At 47.6% G+C, this 18,424-nt stretch overlaps 1 long non-coding RNA gene across 1 annotated transcript; it reads left to right on the forward strand.

Annotated features, from left to right (window-relative positions):
• Positions 1-497: 497 nt before the first annotated feature.
• On the forward strand, positions 498-10,382 carry LOC138098735 (uncharacterized). The gene is made up of 2 exons (XR_011146641.1): positions 498-1,464; positions 6,857-10,382. It is a non-coding gene; the product is annotated as an uncharacterized lncRNA (long non-coding RNA).
• Positions 10,383-18,424: the final 8,042 nt, after the last annotated feature.

The raw sequence follows: 18,424 nt of genomic DNA on the forward strand, positions 1-18,424 counted from the left end.
TGGAGCCCGGCCCCGACAGGGCCCTGGGGGAGCCAGGACACGGTCACACCGCACTCCGGAGGCCCGCGGGGCTGCCTGCACTGGAGGCGGCAGCGCGGCCTGTGCGGCCCGGGCCCGGCAGCCGCTGCAGGACACGCGGGCCGAGAGGAACCGACCGGGGCCCGGCAGCCGCTGCAGGACACGCGGGCCGAGAGGAACCGACCGGGGCCCGGCAGCCGCTGCAGGACACGCGGGCCGAGAGGAACCGACCGGGGCCCGGCAGGACCCGAACCCGGCCCGCGGCCGCCCCCTCCGCGCCCCTTTACCTTGCCGCTGGCGCCGCTGCCGGCGCATGGTGATGACGCACGCGAGCCCCCTGCGCTTGCGCAGGGCGTAAGGCGCCGCGCGGCAGCCATCTTTCCTCGGGGCAAAGGGCGGCGGCCATGTTTGGTGCGGGCAGCGCGGGGCTGTGCCGGGGCCGGTGCCGGTGCTTGTGGCTGTGCCGGGGGCCGGTGCCGGGGGCCGGTGCCGGGGGCTGTGCCGGTGGCTGTGGCTATGCCGGCTCGCCCGCTCCGCTGAGGAGAGGCGGCTCGCCCGCCCCGCTCCCCCGGCTGGAAGGCAGCGCCAGTGCCGCTGTGTCCCAGGGCAGCACCCGCCGCACCGGGAGCGCTCACCTGAGGCGGCGGCGCGCACAGGCGCTACTGCCCACGCGCCTCAGATGCCGTCCCCGCACCCCGCTGGGCCCGCGCCTGCGCCCTGCTCGTCGCCGCGTGTATCGGTGTGTGAAAGATTGTATTGTTTATTAAAGAATATGCTTTTATAACAAACCTATATATATATTCTGTTTGCGTATCCAGAATGATATGTATTGCCAAGTATCGCTTCTGCAACCACTGTATTGCCGTACAGATGCTTGCATAACAGGAAAAGTGTGGTATGCCAGATACTGTGTGTGTTCAACTTCTTCCATATAAGAACAAAAAAAACAAAAGGTCAAGTGAAGGACACAAGAAGAGAAGAGGAAGACTACTTACTTCGTCCCCAACGACCACCAGGAGGCAGAAGAAGACCCCCTAGCAACAAGTGGCACATGCGCAGAGTGACTCGAAGCAATGTACGAATACGGAAGTAGAATCGTAAAAGGGGACAGTTGAAATGCTTAGCGTGGCAGTGGCGGAGCGCAGACTCCCCTGTCACCCAGCGCTGTATTTTGCTCACTTTCTACTTGCTACAATTAATAAATTTTCAATTAAGCTAATTGATCGTAGTCTCAATTTATAACAATTCTGGTGCCGTGACTCGGATAAGGAACGGTGGGCTGCGGTCTCTCAGGGAGGCGCCCCGAGGTTTTCCTCGGCCCTGGGAACGGCTGCCCGCCTTCACCCTTACCGACGAACCCAAATTCTAGAAAGTGGAGCAAAAGAAAACCGGTATAATCCCATAAAAATTTAGTGCACTGAAGTCCGGATGAAGACGCAGGGACGCGTAAGTATAACTCACAGGAATACCGTTCGGGCGGGATTGGGTTTCCTGGAATATAGCAATTGAGAGGCTCGACATACTGAGCCAAGCGAGTATGGACCCTTAAGTACTACGTTTCCCATCTCCCGCGAGGGACTGGGCTAGGAACAAGGGGAAGCGAGTGTGTGTGTGAAGGTATTCCAGAAGATGGGGGCGAAGGGCAGCAAGCCTTCGACTCCCATGAGGGAGGTACCCATAGTGCCTCAGAATACCCCTCTCTCATTCATGTTAAGTAATTGGAAACAGTTTCCCGGATCAATAGGGAAAAGTCAGAAGAAAATGATTCATTACTGTACTAAAGTATGGGGAGGGAAGAAAATACAGAAAAATGTTATTTGGCCCATTTTTGGGTCAGATGAAGAATGGGTGAGGCAACAGTTAAACCTCTGGGTTAATGATAAAAAACCTTTTAACCCAGAAGAGAGCTTATATGCTGAAATGTGGCTGGAGAAGCCCCAGACAACTCTGTTCCCACTGAACGAATTAAAAGAAAAGAAAAAAGATAGAGAAAGGGAACAAGATGAGACCTTGTTAAACCCCCCTCCATATGTTCCCCCGCCACCGGCACCTATAATTCCACAAGCTGCTCCAGCAGCACTGGCAGGCTCAAGTTCCGAACAAGAGTCACCCGGTCCTGTCAGGAGGCGAACTAGGAGTCAGAAAGAACAAACCCAAATGTATCCCCTAAGAGAAGTACCTATGGGGGGACCCCAGCCCGGGGTCGGGTACGTTTCTGTTCCCCTGAACTCCGGAGATTTACGGGAGTTCAGGAGGACAGAAATGGGAAAATTACTAGACGACCCGTTGGGGGTAGCAGAAAGAGTAGACCAATTTTTAGGACCAAGTCTTTATACTTGGGACGAAATGCAGTCAATTTTGGGGCAGTTATTTACAACAGAAGAAAAAGATATGATTAGGCGGGCGTGCATGAGAGTATGGGATGCCCAGCATGCAACAAGGCCCCCAAGCAGATATAAAATGGCCACTTCAAAAACCAAATTGGGACAACCAAAATCCGTTACATAGAGCTCATATGGAGGATTTAAGGAATATAGTGATTCAGGGAATTAGAGAATCAGTACCTCGTGGCCAGAATATAAGTAAAGCCTTTAATGAGAGGCAAAAGAAAGAAGAAAGCCCCACTGAGTGGTTGGAGCGACTGAGAAAAGCTCTCCAGTTATACTCGGGGGCCGATCCCGACAGTCCTCTAGGGCAAGCAGTGTTGAAAACACATTTTGTGGCCAAGTCATGGGATGACATAAGGCGAAAACTTGAGAAACTGGAGGACTGGCAGGATAGAGAATTAGATGAGTTGTTGAGGGAAGCACAGAAAGTGTATGTAAGACGAGAAGAAGAAAGTAGTAAGAGACAGGTAAGAATGATGGTGGCTGTGGTTAGAGAAGATAGAAAAGGGCGACTTGGAGGATCTAGACCCCCTAGAAAGTTGCCGAGAACGATAGTGGAAAGAAGAGAACAAGGAAGTTGTTTCTATTGTGGGAAAGGGGGACATGTGAAAAAGAATTGTAGAGAAAGAATCAGGGATGAAGAGATGTTGAAGGTAGAATAGGAAAGTCAGGGGCTCTATATAATAGGGGACCGGAGTCATCAAGAGCCCTTGATAAAATTGAAACTGGGTCCCCACCGACAAGAGTTCACCTTTTTAGTAGACACAGGGGCTGAAAAATCTACTATTAGACAAATACCTGAAGGATGCCAAATATCCCATGAAAAAGTTCAGGTAATCGGAGCAAAAGGAGAACCTTTTAAAGTAAACAAAATAAAAAATGTTATATTTGAAACTGAGAACAAATTTGGGATAGGTGAACTCTTGCTCGTCCCTGAGGCCAAATTTAACCTCTTAGGACGGGATCTAATTGTTGAATTACAATTGGAAATCAAGGTAGAAAATCAGAAATTGACTGTACATACATACCCCCTGACAACTGAGGATCGAAAACAGATCAATTCCGATGTCTGGTACTCTCCAGATACAATAAGTAAGCTAAATATCTCACCAATAAAGATTCAAATCTCAGAGCCTCATATACCAGTAAGAATAAAACAATACCAAATTTCTCTGGAAGGGCGAAAAGGATTGAAACCAGAAATTGACCTATTACTGTCACAAGGGATTTTAGAACCTTGTATGTCACCTTTTAATACCCCAGTTTTACCAGTTAAAAAGCCAAACGGGAAATATAGGCTTGTACATGATCTGAGGGAAATTAACAAAAGAACAGTCACTCCGTTTCCTGTAGTTGCAAATCCATATACACTAATGAGTAAATTGGGACCACATAATTCTTGGTATAGCATAATTGATTTGAAAGATGCCTTCTGGGCTTGTCCACTTGCAGAAGAGTGTCGAGACTGTTTTGCCTTCGAGTGGGAAGATCCAGAAACAGGTCGTAGACAACAATTAAGATGGGCAGTACTCCCCCAAGGGTTTACAGAGTCTCCTAACTTGTTCGGGCAAGCCCTAGAAGAATTGTTAAAAGAATACCAAGTCCAAGCAGGGAATACATTGCTGCAATATGTAGATGATTTGCTGATAGCAGGAACTAACAAAGAGGAAGTAAGAAATGAAAGTATCAGACTCTTGAACTTTTTAGCTCAGAAAGGACTACGAGTGTCTGAAGAGAAGTTACAATTTGTAGAAGAAAAGGTAAAGTATCTGGGCCATTACCTATTTAGGGGAAAGAAAATCTTAGATCCAGAATGCATTAAAGGAGTTTTGGAATTACCAATGCCAACCACTAAGAGACAAATTAGACAAGCTTTAGGATTATTTGGGTATTGCAGACAATGGATAGAAAATTATAGCTTTAAAGTCAAATTTTTATACGAGCAATTAACTAAGGATAAATTGCCCAAATGGACCCCCTAAGACCATGAGAAATTTGCTAACTTAAAAAGAGATTTAAGCCAAGCTCCAGTTTTAAGCCTCCCCGACGTAAAGCGGCCTTTTCATCTGTTCGTCAATATACAGGAGGGGACAGCTTTTGGGGTGTTAACCCATGAATGGGCAGGGATGTTGGGGCGCTTGATGTGCTGCGAGCATACAAGAGGTTATAGAGATATGGAAAATTACGAGAAGCAGCTTGCGAAGATCAGGATCAAGGCCACCATGTACTTTTGCAGATAGAAGAAGCACACAAAAGGAAGCTAAGAGGTCACTAGGGCTTCAGAGCAGGATGTTGTGCAGGCTTTTTGGTAGAGAAACAAACCGCAAACCTTGCAGAGCTGGCAGATAACAGCCAGCTGTCATATATGCGCTTGTTAATAAAGAACCAATTGTATTGCACCACATATTGTAACGAACCAATAAGGAATTGCTTGTAGCTCAGCCAGTTTGGCAACAATACTATAAAAGATGTAGTGGTACAGCAATAAAGTGGAACATATTCACATCATATTGGTGTCATTATTTGTTCCCCACCTCCGGCCGCGGCACAGGACAGAAGAAACCAATAGCATACTTATCAAAGTTGTTAGATCCCGTTAGTAGGGGATGGCCGACGTGCTTACAAATCATTGTTGCTGCTGCCTTATTACTTGAAGAAACAAACCGAGTTACATTTAATGGAGAAGTTACTTTATATGCTCCTCATAACATCAGGGGGGTTCTTCAGCAAAAGGCAGACAAATGGCTTACAGACAGTCGATTATTAAAATATGAAGGAATATTGATTGAATCTCCAAAATTATCCCTGAAGACCGTTGGGGCAGTTAACCCCGTGGAATTTCTATACCCAGGAACAGAAAATAAATTGTTACATGATTGTTTTCAAACTATCGAACAACAGACACGAATAAGGCCAGATTTAGAAGAAGAGGAACTAGAGAGAGGAGACATCTTATTCATAGACAGATCCTCACGAGTGGTAGATGGAAAACGAATTTCAGGGTTTTGCTGTAGTAAAGCTAGAGACAGGAAAATTCAGAGTAGTGGAATCTGGACCCCTTAGTGCTAGTTGGTCAGCACAAGCCTGTGAATTATATGCCCTATGGAGAGCCTTGATATTACTAGGAAACAAGGAAGGTACTATATACACTGATTCGAAATATGCATTTGGAGTTGTACATACCTTTGGAAAAATTTGGGAAGAACGGGGATTTATAAATTCACAGGGAAAGAAAATAATACATCTTGAACTTATTTGACGGGTTTTAGAGGCACTAAAAACCCCACCAAAAAAAATAGCTGTAGTATACATTAGAGGACATCAACAGGGTGTAAGCTACCAGATAAGGGGAAACAATGCAGCAGATGAGGAAGCGAAACGGGTGGCTGGCAATTATAACACTATTCTTACAGTTTGTGAAACAAGCAGGAACAAAAGTTTTAGCTTTAACCAAAAGGAAAAGGAGACGTTACAGCTCATGGGAGCCAAAGAACAGGACGGAAAGTACATATTACCTGATGGTCGAGAAGTACTACCCAAGGGATTGACACACGATATACTTTCTAAAATACATAGTAAAACCCATTGGGGAACACAGGCATTAGTCGACCATTTCGAGCGACTATTTGCCTGTATAGGTATATATAATGTAGCAAAAGCTGTAACACAGTCCTGCGAAACTTGCCAAAAGGTAAATCGATGCAAAGTAAGACAGAAACCACTCGGAGGACGTTCTGTAGCGTATAGGCCTTTTTCACGTGTGCAAGTAGATTTTACTGAATTACCAAAAATAGGGAGATATAAGTACCTTTTAGTTATGGTGGATCACTTTACGCATTATGTAGAAGCCTTCCCTACCTGTAGGGCAACCGCTAATCAAGTTATAAAAGTGTTACTAGAGCAAATAATACCTCGATACGGTGTAATTGAGGTAATTGATTCGGACCGAGGAACACATTTTGTCTCCAAAGTTATTAAGGGTTTGATTGAAAGTTTGGGGATTAAATGGGAATACCATACACCATGGCATCCTCAGAGCTCGGGAAAAGTGGAACGAATGAATGAAGAAATTAAAATTGTCTTGACAAAATTAATGATCGAAACCAAATTATCATGGATTAAATGCCTTCTGATGGCATTATTGATACTGAGAACACGACCACGAGCCGATCTGGGAACATCAGCCTTTGAAATGGTGTATGGGATGCCATTTCAAATGGAAAGACCCCAAACAAATATTTTGATTCGTGACCAGGTTATTGATGAGTATATTTCTCAAATAGCCAAACACCGCAATGACCTGTGGAAGCGTGAAGTAATAGTGCAGAGACCCCCACTGGACTTAAAGATCCATAATGTTGAACCTGGAGACTGGGTATTAGTCCGAGTCTGGAAAGAAGAAACCTTAAGACCTAAATGGGAAGGACCTTATCTTGTTTTACTCACTACAGAAACAGCAGTTAGGACCACAGAAAGTGGCTGGACTCACGCAAGCTGGATCAAGGGACCTGTATCGCCCCCTCAGTGGAGGATTACCAGCTCCCCTGGAGACACCAAGCTTGTGCTAAAGCGATAAGTATCCTAACAAATGGTGGAGACCTTATTTCAACAATTTCTAAAACTACCTTTTGGTGTTCAGTGTGTAATAGGATTTGCTGTCGCTATATGACTGTCATTAATAATTTATTATTTGTGGAAAATTGTTAAGTGTGGACGGGGTATTTGCAATTGAAATCTAGGATATATGACTGAAAGTAATCAGCCTGATCTATGGAACTTCCCGATAGATTTCCGTAGGTTGGACAAGAAAGTTTCATTGATCTTTACACCATTGGTAAATCTATTACCAAGAGAAGTGCGGTCACAATTACCAAAGCCGCCATATAGTTTTTGTAAACTGCTCTCACTACTTAAATGTCTGAGAGATTCACAGAACCAAGGGCCCGCGTATGAGCCCTGCCCCTTTTGTAATCGATTTGAGTGTAGATCACCCATCGTTCTATATTGCGGAGGTTGCTCCCAAGTAGTCTATACCCGCAGACCACTTCTCTCTAATTGGTGGTGCAGTGAAATGTGAGTGGAGATTCCAACAACAAAATAATCCCAGAGTTTTGGAAGAAAGGGAGGAGGAGGTAGCTGAACTTTTCGAATCACCCGAACAATTGTGGTTAGCATTGTTACGTTGGGACTTCCATCGCTGGACCACAGCTATAACAACTCAACTAGAATCCCATATTGTACGAATACATTGTAAGAAATCTGTTTGGATACCTAGGGTGTCAGGAAAAAGAATGATAAATAAACCATAAGACCACGCGGTGGAGTTACAGCCCTAAATAAGTGTGACAGGCTTACAGGGACCCCTGCTGCCGAGAAGATGATCACCCCCGTGGCTGGCTGCAGCCCAGTCGATGGGCGAGGCAGAGGAGGACCTATAAAAAGCCTAAGAGACCCACTACTGGGGCTGGGTCGCCATATGAGTGGTTCAGAAAGAACGTTCATTTTCCTGTACATCCTATGTTTGCTTGGTTCATCAATATGGGCAGGGAATCCGCACGAGCCAATGCAATGGAAATTAATAAATTTGCAAGAAAGTAAGCTAATACAAATTCGAAACGGACCTGGAAGATGGAATTTCTCAACACATTTATCCTCTTTAATAACCAGCAATTCCCGACAGGCACAATGCAAGGCATACTATATATGTCCAGCCTCAAACCCAGGGAGGTCTTATTGCAATTACCCGGGGCATTTTTACTGTGGGTATTGGGGCTGTGAGACCATCGCCTCAGACTGGAACCCTCCAGTTCAAGATAACAATATAAAAGTAACTTGGGGACCACCAGGGTGCAAGCAACCGAAACATGGATACCATGGAACTGTACAGGGTTCGTGTGGACCCCCTAATCATTGTTGGAGGATAGAAATAACCATTCAAAATCCAGAAGATGATACATGGTTACTGGGAAAAATCTGGGGTATCAGGTTCTGGGAGCCAGGGGCAGACAGAGGGAGTATATTTAAGATAATCAAAGAAAGATTGCCACACGATCCACTTCCTGTTGGACCTAACACTGCCCTAAATCCCCCACAACACGTGAAACCTACCCATATTCCTACGGAGAGCCCATCCACCACGACTGAGAGACAGAACTCCCCTGTAGAAATTCAAAGTAGCACAAAGGAAGGGGAGGTAAAATTTAAGCTTAATAATGATCTACCCAAAATGAGTCCCAAAGATCCTCTTTGGAATCTAATGCAAGCTTCATATCTTGCTCTAAATCGTTCTAAACCTAATTTAACAGAAGAATGTTGGCTGTGCTATAATATTAGACCACCATATTATGAAGCAGTCGGAAGGCCCAATAAAGTCAGATGGTCCAACGGGTCAAACCCACGAGAATGTCCATGGGATGAACAAAAGAATTATACTCAAGGAATTACAGTCCAGTTAGTAACAGGAAAAGGAAAATGCATTGGCACAGTACCTAGAAATTATGAATCATTATGTGATGACACCATCGATAGCACAAGAATTGAACGGCACAAGAACAAAACTGATAAATGGATCATACCGACGCAAGGGGCTAAATGGGTCTGTTCAAATATTGGGGTAACTCCGTGTTTATCTTTAGAAGTTTTTAACCAATCTCATTTTTGTATACAAGTGATTATTGTTCCACGAGTAATATATCATACCTCCGAAGAAATATTTCACCACTTTGAAAGGGGCTTAAGTAGACAAAGGAGAGAACCACTCACGGTCATTACTCTAGCCACGTTATTGATAGCCGGCGGAGTAAGAGCAGGCACAGGCATAGCTTCCATAATTAAAAGCAAAGAAGTACAGGCCCTGCAAACAGCCGTTGATGAAGACTTAGGGAAAGTAGAACAATCCATTCAAAATTTAGCTACTTCTGTAAAATCCTTATCCGAAGTAGTTCTACAAAATAGAAGAGAGCTAGACTTATTATTCCTAAAAGAAGGAGGACTATGTGTCGCCTTAAATGAAGAATGTTGTTCTTTTGCCGATCACACAGGGGTAGTACTAGATTCAATGGCCAAGCTCCAAAAACGATTAGATCAGCGTAAAAGGGATCGTGAAGCGAGAAACTCTTGGTATGAAGGGTGGTTCAATATTTCACCATGGTTAACTACACTGCTGTCCGCTTTGGCGGGACCCCTAATTCTGCTGGTTTTAGGATTAGTATTTGGACCCTGCATTATAAAATATATTTTACACTTTATTAGGGAGCGATTTGATGTAGCAAAATTGCTTATTTTAACTACTAATGCTAGGTATGAAACTGCGCTTAATGAAGGAAATAAAAGCGAAAATGATTACTGTGAATGTGATGCCAAACGCGAAAATTATGAGTGTTATTGCAAGACGGGTATAATGCATTGTGATTGTTATAATAGATGCAGAAATTGCTGAAAAAAAAAATTTGAAGATGAAATTAATCTTTAATAAACAATAGAGTACAAAGAGAAAAAGGGGGGATTGTGAAAGATTGTATTGTTTATTAAAGAATATGCTTTTATAACAAACCTATATATATATTCTGTTTGCGTATCCAGAATGATATGTATTGCCAAGTATCGCTTCTGCAACCACTGTATTGCCGTACAGATGCTTGCATAACAGGAAAAGTGTGGTATGCCAGATACTGTGTGTGTTCAACTTCTTCCATATAAGAACAAAAAAAAGGTCAAGTGAAGGACACAAGAAGAGAAGAGGAAGACTACTTACTTCGTTCCCAACGACCACCAGAAGGCAAAAGAAGACCCCCTAGCAACAAGTGGCACATGCGCAGAGTGACTCGAAGCAATGTACGAATACGGAAGTAGAATCGTAAAAGGGGACAGTTGAAATGCTTAGCGTGGCAGTGGCGGAGCGCAGACTCCCCTGTCACCCAGCGCTGTATTTTGCTCACTTTCTACTTGCTACAATTAATAAATTTTCAATTAAGCTAATTGATCGTAGTCTCAATTTATAACAGGTGTCCGCGGTTCGCCGCGTGTATCGGTGTCCCCGGTGCCCCGCCGTGCCAGGGTGTCCTCGGGACTAGGGGGCCTCTCCCTTCCTCGATGGCCCGCCCCCACGACCCGTGGGACACCCATTTCCTATGGGCCCTCCATCTGTGGTGGGGCTCTGCTGTGTCCCTTGGGGCCCCCCTTCTCCCTTGGAGCTCCCTTATCCCTCTGTGGTCCTCACCATGGTCTCCCCCAGCGGGGCTCCTCTTTTTCCACAGGCTTCCCACTTCCTGTAGGACTCTCCTCATCCCCATTTTAATCCATGATTTTAATGTCAGAGGTGCAGCAAGTCACATCCCACCCTGTCCCAGGTTCTTTCCAGGCAAATGGAGACCTTCCCTTCCCTAATCCCAAACCAGGCACAGTCCTTGCAGCCTGTGGATCCTCGCTTTCCCAGGCAAACACCATCCGGATGGTGTGAGTTGGAAAACTACAGTCAGAGAACAGATTGTTCCTGTCTGCTGCTCCACCACGCTCATCAATAGCCGTGTGTCATTTGCCATCTGGCGCAGGGATCCCAGCGGGCACCGGCCGGGAGCTGCGCCGGCACTGCCGGGTTCACACGGCTCGGAGGCTGTCAGCGGCTTGGAGCAGCACCTGTTGGGCAGTGGGCACTGTGGTGTTTATACTGGTGGGTATGGACCACAACCCAAAGGCTTGGGAGCCAAGCTATTATTAGATGCATGTATGGACCAGCCCTGGGGCTCGGGTTCTTCTTCCAGGTAACAAGTGACAGGACAAGAGGAAGTGGCCTCAGGTTGCACAAGGGCAGGTTTAGATTAGACATTAGGGGAAATTTCTTCATGGAAGGGGTAATCAGGCACTGGAACAGGCTACGCATGGAGTCACCATCCCTGGAAGTGCTCAAAAATGGAGTGGGTGTGGCACTTGGAGATACGGGTTAGTGGTGGCCTTGGCAGTGATGGGGAATCAATGGCTGGAATCAGTCTTTTCAGTCCCAACAAATCTGCAATTCTATAATTCTGTTGCTGCAGCACAACCAGTGAGCAGCTATCACATCCAGGACCATCATCTGGGGGTCCCCAGACCCTCTTTGGCCATGTGGTGGGTGTGGAGGGAGCTGGGAGGGATGGGCATGGGTTCTGGATGAATTTTAGGGGTCCATCTGCCTGCATTTGTCCATGAATGGACAAAACATACAAAGACAAGCTCCTCAGAGTACCCTGGTCCTCACCAGTAGCTCTGTGTGTCCCAGTGGAGTGGTAGCTGTATGTGCCTTCAGGTGAGGACCTTATACCCACCATGGCTTCTTCCCTGCAGCTTTCCAAAGGCATTTCAATGAACCTGGTGTAGTGGCAGGGTGTGGAAATGGTGAGTCCGGCCCTAGAATTGCCTCAGAATAGACTCAGCTGCTGCTCATGTTCAGTGGAAGTCATGGATTGTTCAGGGCTTGGGTTTTTTTTTTCAGATGATGTCTGGATTTAGAGATTTTGGGGATTGTGTGTCGTAGTGTGTTTTTGGTGTGGGTTTTATTTCTGTAATGGAGAGACTCCTTGCCTAAAAAAGAACCCTGCACACTCACTGAAGTTGTCACATCTTTGTTCCTAGGAGGATCTGGGAGCACAAAGACTCCTGCCTGGGATGAGGCTCGTGGCAGACCATCAGACATGGGGGTCACAGTCCACATAAACAGTGTCTCCCACCCACTGCACCAAAGAAGATATGACTCCACAGCACACAGAGCACACAACTACTGACTCCTCGATCTGTTCTTTTCCTTTTTTTCACTCCATTTTAGTTGCTGGTGATCACTCCCAAGCTTTGCCTCAGGCTCGGTGGATGTGATTCATCTTGGCTGCTGTGAAGATGGAATGGGAAGGTTCCAGCGCTGCTGTCCACTGCCTTGGTGTGACAGGCTGCTCATGAAATCTTGTGTTGCCGGCGCCCCAAATGTGACAAACAGCCACTTCATCCGTACAAGCTCATTCTCCTTTCTCCTTCTTTACGGGAAATTGGCAGACTCCCAACCTGTTTCCATAGGAACAGGCTGGGAGACCAGGAGACCTCCAGCTGCTGAAGTCCTAGCATTAACACAGCCATGGCCATAAGAGAAGCTCCTGCAGCCTCTGGAGATCGCAGTCATTGGAAAACGAGTCAATTTGTGGTGGAGATAAGGAGCTGATAACCAGCTTACCTGATGCTGCCTGGCTGATTTTAGTGGAGGATAGAGAAAGTTCCATTACTTGCCCTTGGATGGTGGGACTCATCCTGCTCCCATGCTTTTTGGGGACTGCCCCAAATCTCCCACTTTCCCTGAGCAGAGGCTTCCCCGCAGGATGGCAGCATTCACTAAACCTCCAGCGTCAGCCAGAGATGCCTCAGGTGTCTGCTTTGATTTGCTTCCCTCTTATGAAATGAAAAGAGAGGAAATAAATTGTGCCACAGCTCCCCCGCCTGACTTTCTGCTCAGATGCCAGTTCTCAGCTCAGGCTATTGTTCTGCAGAGTTTCATTTTAAACTCCCTTATTACACACACTAAAATATCACTTCCTTGCTCTTGCAGGCAGCCTGTGCCTACAGGAGAGATTTGCACTTCTTAATCAGCTGATGGTGGTTTCTAGGGGAAGGCAGCCCTGCGAGTGGTGGTTTATCACCTGCCGTGCTGGTGTCTCATCCTCTCTGCCCCAGGGCCACACTGCGCTCTCACACTACTGGTAAGAGTTGCAATTAGGGTTTGGCCTCCTTGCAGAAGTGCCCATCAAACACTCCAAGTTCCTCATATGTGGAGTGAGGAACTGGGCTGAGCTGGTTCTCATGTCCTTCCAAGTGTTGCACTTTCTCCAGTCTGGCTGCAGATGTACTGCTGGGAACTGACATGGAAAATTTCCATAGCTCTGGAGCATCACTTCCCCTAGGAGGGAAAAAATGCTTTATTTTCTTCTAATGGATTTTTATGGTAGCTATAAACATGGAGTAAGTAATGCATGGGAGATGGTGCCCCATTCTGAGCCTGCAGCCTTGGTATGGGCACCAGAGCAAGGAGCTACATCCCAGAAAGGAACTTCTCCTCCTGCTTTGCTATCTATTGCTCCCAACAGACAGGTTCCCACGTGGGGAAGCAGCAGAGCTATCCAGGGAATTGCACAAGCTTTTGCCTTGCTGCTCAGTGAAGGAGTGAACCTGAGCTTTGGTACAGCCCCAGCAGCTGCCATGTCTGTGGCCACAAGACATCAAGCAGGGATTACTCATCCTGAGAGCTCCCAATGTGGAGCAGAGGGGAAGGGGAACTCCCTACACCTCTGTCTATGTGATATCCCCCTCAGGCATCAGTGTGCTCCAGGGAGGGACAGTATGCTCCCATGGCTCAAAGCTGCAGTGGAGCCCAGCAGTGAAAGGCAGGTGGGCCTGGCACATCTGCAGCAGAAGGAGCCGGCACGCTGACTCCCACGGCAGCTGCAGTGGTGGGAAGCAGCATGGTTTTATTCTGTCTGGTACAAAAGGTACCCTTGAAAAAAGGCAGGAGAAGGCAGACTGTGGCTCAGCCACCTGTGTGGCAGGACATGCCACGTGAGCATGGCCTTCACTTTAAGTCCTTGGATGCTCAGGGGCTCTTTTCATGTGGTTTTAGAGCTGTCACAGCATGTAGGGTCAAATCTTCGTTGGAGTGGGCTCCTTGGGCTCCTCCCTCCCAGTGTCATGATGGCCAGGGGCTCCTTCAGCTTGGAAAGGAGCTGTGGGGAGACTGGCTGCTCAAAGCATGCTTCAGATGTCCGTCTCTCTTTGGCTGGTCAGCCTCTCCCTTACCAAGGTGTTGACTCAGGTGACAGCCAAAGCATTGCTGCAGGAGGTCAGACAGGGACCCTAGACAGACTGCAAACCACCCAGCTTGTTCTTGGAGGGGGACTAGCGAGGAGAAGGGGGTTCTTTTCACTGCTCTTAGCACATCTGATGCAGTGGTTCCCAGAGTCAATCAGCTGAATTAATGAATCCTTCCTAAAGCCAGATTTCAAAGATCTTCCTAGTACGTGTCAGTTGACATGGCATTAATACTCCCTTCTGTGACCTTTACATCACCATCCAAGCCCAGGTTCTCCTTTTTGTCCTTTCATATTTAATATTAAATCTGATTTATCTGCAAGAGGGCTTTATCATGTGCTCAGACAAATCTACAGGATTTCACAATCCATCCCTGAGGCAGAGCCATGGGTGGGAAAAGCATTGACCTGAGGATAAAAGCATCACATGCACCCTGGACAGACCTCTCCACTACTACTCCCTTGCCACTCATCACCACTCCAGTACCTGATTGTTACCTGTGTTGCTTGAGGTACTTGCTGACCCCTCCTTTTTCTTCAATCTCGGTGCTCAGCAAACTCTGGGGACTGCCCAAGGCAGCAGCCACTGCTCTCCACTCCTCTTTATTTATGTGCTATTGAGCACAGAGAGACTCTAATGGACAGGGAAAAGCCTGGCACAGCTGGGTCTCCGAAGGACTTCCTTGTGTGTCGGACTCCTTCGTGCCTCCCATGAGATCCCATTACTCCTCTTTCACTGCTTTTTCTTTATTTGCTGTGGATCGTTTTTTTTTCATGTGGCGCAAACTGACTGCTGCTGGGGTCAGTGCCATGTGCTGATGGAGACACAGGAGGGTTGGCTGGAGGGAGTAATGGATGGCAGAGGAGATGCTGGTTGCAGATCACAGGGACATGTACAGCACTGTAATTGGTTGGCTTGCACAGATTTCCTTCCAAACAGCATTTTTTAATCTAAAAGAAAGCAAGAAACTGGAACATGTCTTGCTTCATTCATGGCTTCCCTGGAGGCAGCAGCTGCACGTTAAGGAAAAAAGAGAAGGAGGAGGAAAAAATAGTCAGAAGCACCAGGTGGCTGAATATCTTGCAGCTTAATTGATTCCTCTTTAATTAGAACAAAACCTGTTGCACTCAACCAGCATTCAGTGCCAGCTTTGGAGAAAGCAGCATCTTCCCTGGCCCTGTACCAGCACAGCTTGGCATGGAGGGAGGAGAGGAACCTCAAGGAACCATGCGAAGCTGACAGTGCTTCTTCCACACCTGGGAACTGGGGCAAACTCCAGCTCGTACAACTTTCTTCAAGGCAGCAAGAGCAGGATGGGGAGCCAACCATGTCAGTGTCTGTTGCACACTGAGCTGCAGCAAGGGGCTTGGCTGGGATTAGCTGGAGTAACTGAGACTTCACAGGGATGTCTGTGCCTGTGCCTGACCTCACTTGGGAATTGCTCACCACTTCTCCCACAAATCCAGTTATTTTTAAAATGGGAAAGAGCTCAGCTTCATTTGCAGTGAAATGGCTTCTCTGCTTTTTGCCTCTTAAATTTTGACTGGATGTCCAAACCCTTGCATGGCTGCAAACCCACCTGCAGGGCTGTGTCTAGCTCTGGGGCCCCAACATAAGGACATGGAGCTGCTGGAGAGATTCCAGAGGAAGCCACAAAGATGCTTTCATGGCTGGAGCACCTCTGCACTGGAGATGGGCTGGGAGTTCAGCCTGGAGAAGATTCCAAGGAGACCTTAGAGCCCCTCCAGTGCCTAAAGGAGCTCCAGGAGAGTTGGAAAGGGACTATGGTCAAAGGGCTGGAGGTACAGGACATGGGGGAATGGCTTCCCCCTGCCAGAGGGCAGAGTTAGATGGGATACTGGGAGGGAATTCTTCCCTGTGGTGGTGGGGAGGCCCTGGCACAGGGTGCCCAGAGCAGCTGTGGCTGGCCCATCCCTGGAAGAGTCCAAGGCCAGGTTGGATGGGGCTTGGAGCAACCTGGGCTAGTGGAAGGTGTCCCTGCCCATGGCAGGGGGTGGGACAAGATGAGTTTTAAGGTCCCTCCCAGCTCAAACCAGTCTGTGATTCCATTCAACCAGGTTCTGCACTGGCTGGTACAGGTTAGGTGGCAATGTCAAACCTCATCCCCTGCAGCACCTGGTCACATCTCAAGTGCTTTTGGCAATGCCACCTTATGGTTTTAATTCTTTGGTCCCTGTGACATGTGCAAGGGTTTCCCCTGGTGCAGGGTGGCTGTGGGGGCTCTCCTGTCCCCTCACAGCTTCTCCCCAGCAGACCCAGGAGTTGGACTGCACTCCTGGCCCTGGGCTGCTAGTTCTACTGAAATATCAAGGGTGAAGTGACAACTTGTCTGCAGGTTTTGTAGGAAAGCCCCCACCACCGACTCGTGACGGCTGCTGTTGTTCCAACACAGTGACTGCTCCCCAGCAGGAAACCCCAAAATAATCATTTAAGTAGCAAAGTGTCATTTTCCAGCCCGTCCCTGCTGAAAAACCTTTCTTATGGTGCGAGCACAAGGCCAGCAGTCTCTGGGAAACCAGGATGACTTCTTCCATCCATTTAACATGTAAAGAGACACAAATGCTATTAACACTAGCCTGGCCTCTCATCAGGCAGCCCCATCCTTTGTGGGTGCTCCCAGGAATTACAGGGAGAGAAGAGGAAGCTGATATGCAAACACTGTGGCTGAGCAGGAAGCTCAGAAGGTAAAAAGCATCCTGCCAGCCCTTGCATGCAGCCCCAGCCCTGCTCTCAGCAGTGAGCAGGGGACCTCGCAAAAGTGGCACTGTCACAGGCTCCAGCGGCTAACTAATCCCATTGGAATGGCCTGTAGCCAGAGCTGGAGCATCTGTCTGGGCTTATGAGGGCTCAGGAGCTGTTTTCAGGGTGCCAAGCTGTTTGGCTGATGTTACCCACGCTGCTTGGAAGGCGTGATCTGGCCTGCAGACCTCACACTGCTGCACTGACAATTAACAGTAATGAATGAGCCCGTTGGTGCCAGGAATCCCAACTCTGGCTAGATGAATTAGCAGCGGAGCAGCCTTAATTTTACCTTGGAAAAGGAGCACATCCATGATGGAAATAGCTACAGGACATGTCCCCACCTCATTTTATCTCTGCAGCAAGTGCAGGAGAGGGTTTCCTGAACGTTTTTCTTCCTGGGTTCAAGAGCTGTGGGACCTGATCTGGGTTGCCCAGCTGGAAGCCACATCTCCTCCTCCCTCACCACCCACCCCACCCCCTTGTAAGCAAAAGCTTCTCTGCAGGGAGTGAGACTCCCAGCTCCTGACTGGGGAAATGCCAGCATACAGAGGCCATAGCTCAGCACCAAAGCAGTTGCCTGCCTGATCCAAAGCCCCTGTTCCCTGCCTCCCCCTCCCTTGCCCCCAGGAGCTGTCTCCCACATCCTCCTCACTCCCAGCAGGCAGATGCTGATTCAAACCTGTGCCCTGTGGAGCTGTTTACTTGGGATTTTCCTCTCCCTTGTGGAAGGCCAGTAGTTCCCCACTGTTTATAAACAGTTCTACCTGCGAGGGACTGTTTAGCAAAACAATAGCTATTTTCTTTTCTTTTTTCCCCCCCTTTTTTTTCCTCTTTTCCTTGGAAGTGCACTTCCCCTCCTGTCACTGCACATTCCAGCGCTGCTGCAGGCACATTGCATGGGGCTGGGTAAACATGCCCAAACCTTCACACCAATGGCATCTTTCTCCTTCCTCTCACTCCTGGGACTGGGGAAGTGAAGGGCAGATGCAGGGAGGTGGAGATCTACGCTATTGTTATTATTACCTTTCTCTTTGGAGAAGCTTTAATCCCGAGCCATTAATAAAAACGGATTTCATGCTGCACATAAAGACTGAACACATTTTGCATTGCCTTCATGGGCAGTATCAGAACTACAGCTGCCTTTGTACGGCAGGGCTGTGCTGCACTAAGCCATTAATACTGGAAATCAAGCTCCAAGGATTTAATGACCTATCAGAGAGTCCCCCAGACTGCTGGAGGTATTTTTAGGATTTAGAGGTATTAGCTCAAAACTAAAAAAGCCCCATCTATCGATTCATGACAATTCAAATACTGCACTTCACCTTCCTCCTCCTCCTCTGCTGGCTCCACAAAACCCATAGCCATGTTTAGCTAGGGGAGTTGTTCCTGTTGGCATCCTCCTAGCCCACATATGGGGATGGAATTTGGGGCACCAGACCCTC

Source organism: Aphelocoma coerulescens, chromosome 25, assembly GCF_041296385.1.
Source record: "Aphelocoma coerulescens isolate FSJ_1873_10779 chromosome 25, UR_Acoe_1.0, whole genome shotgun sequence".
Lineage (NCBI taxonomy): Eukaryota > Metazoa > Chordata > Aves > Passeriformes > Corvidae > Aphelocoma > Aphelocoma coerulescens.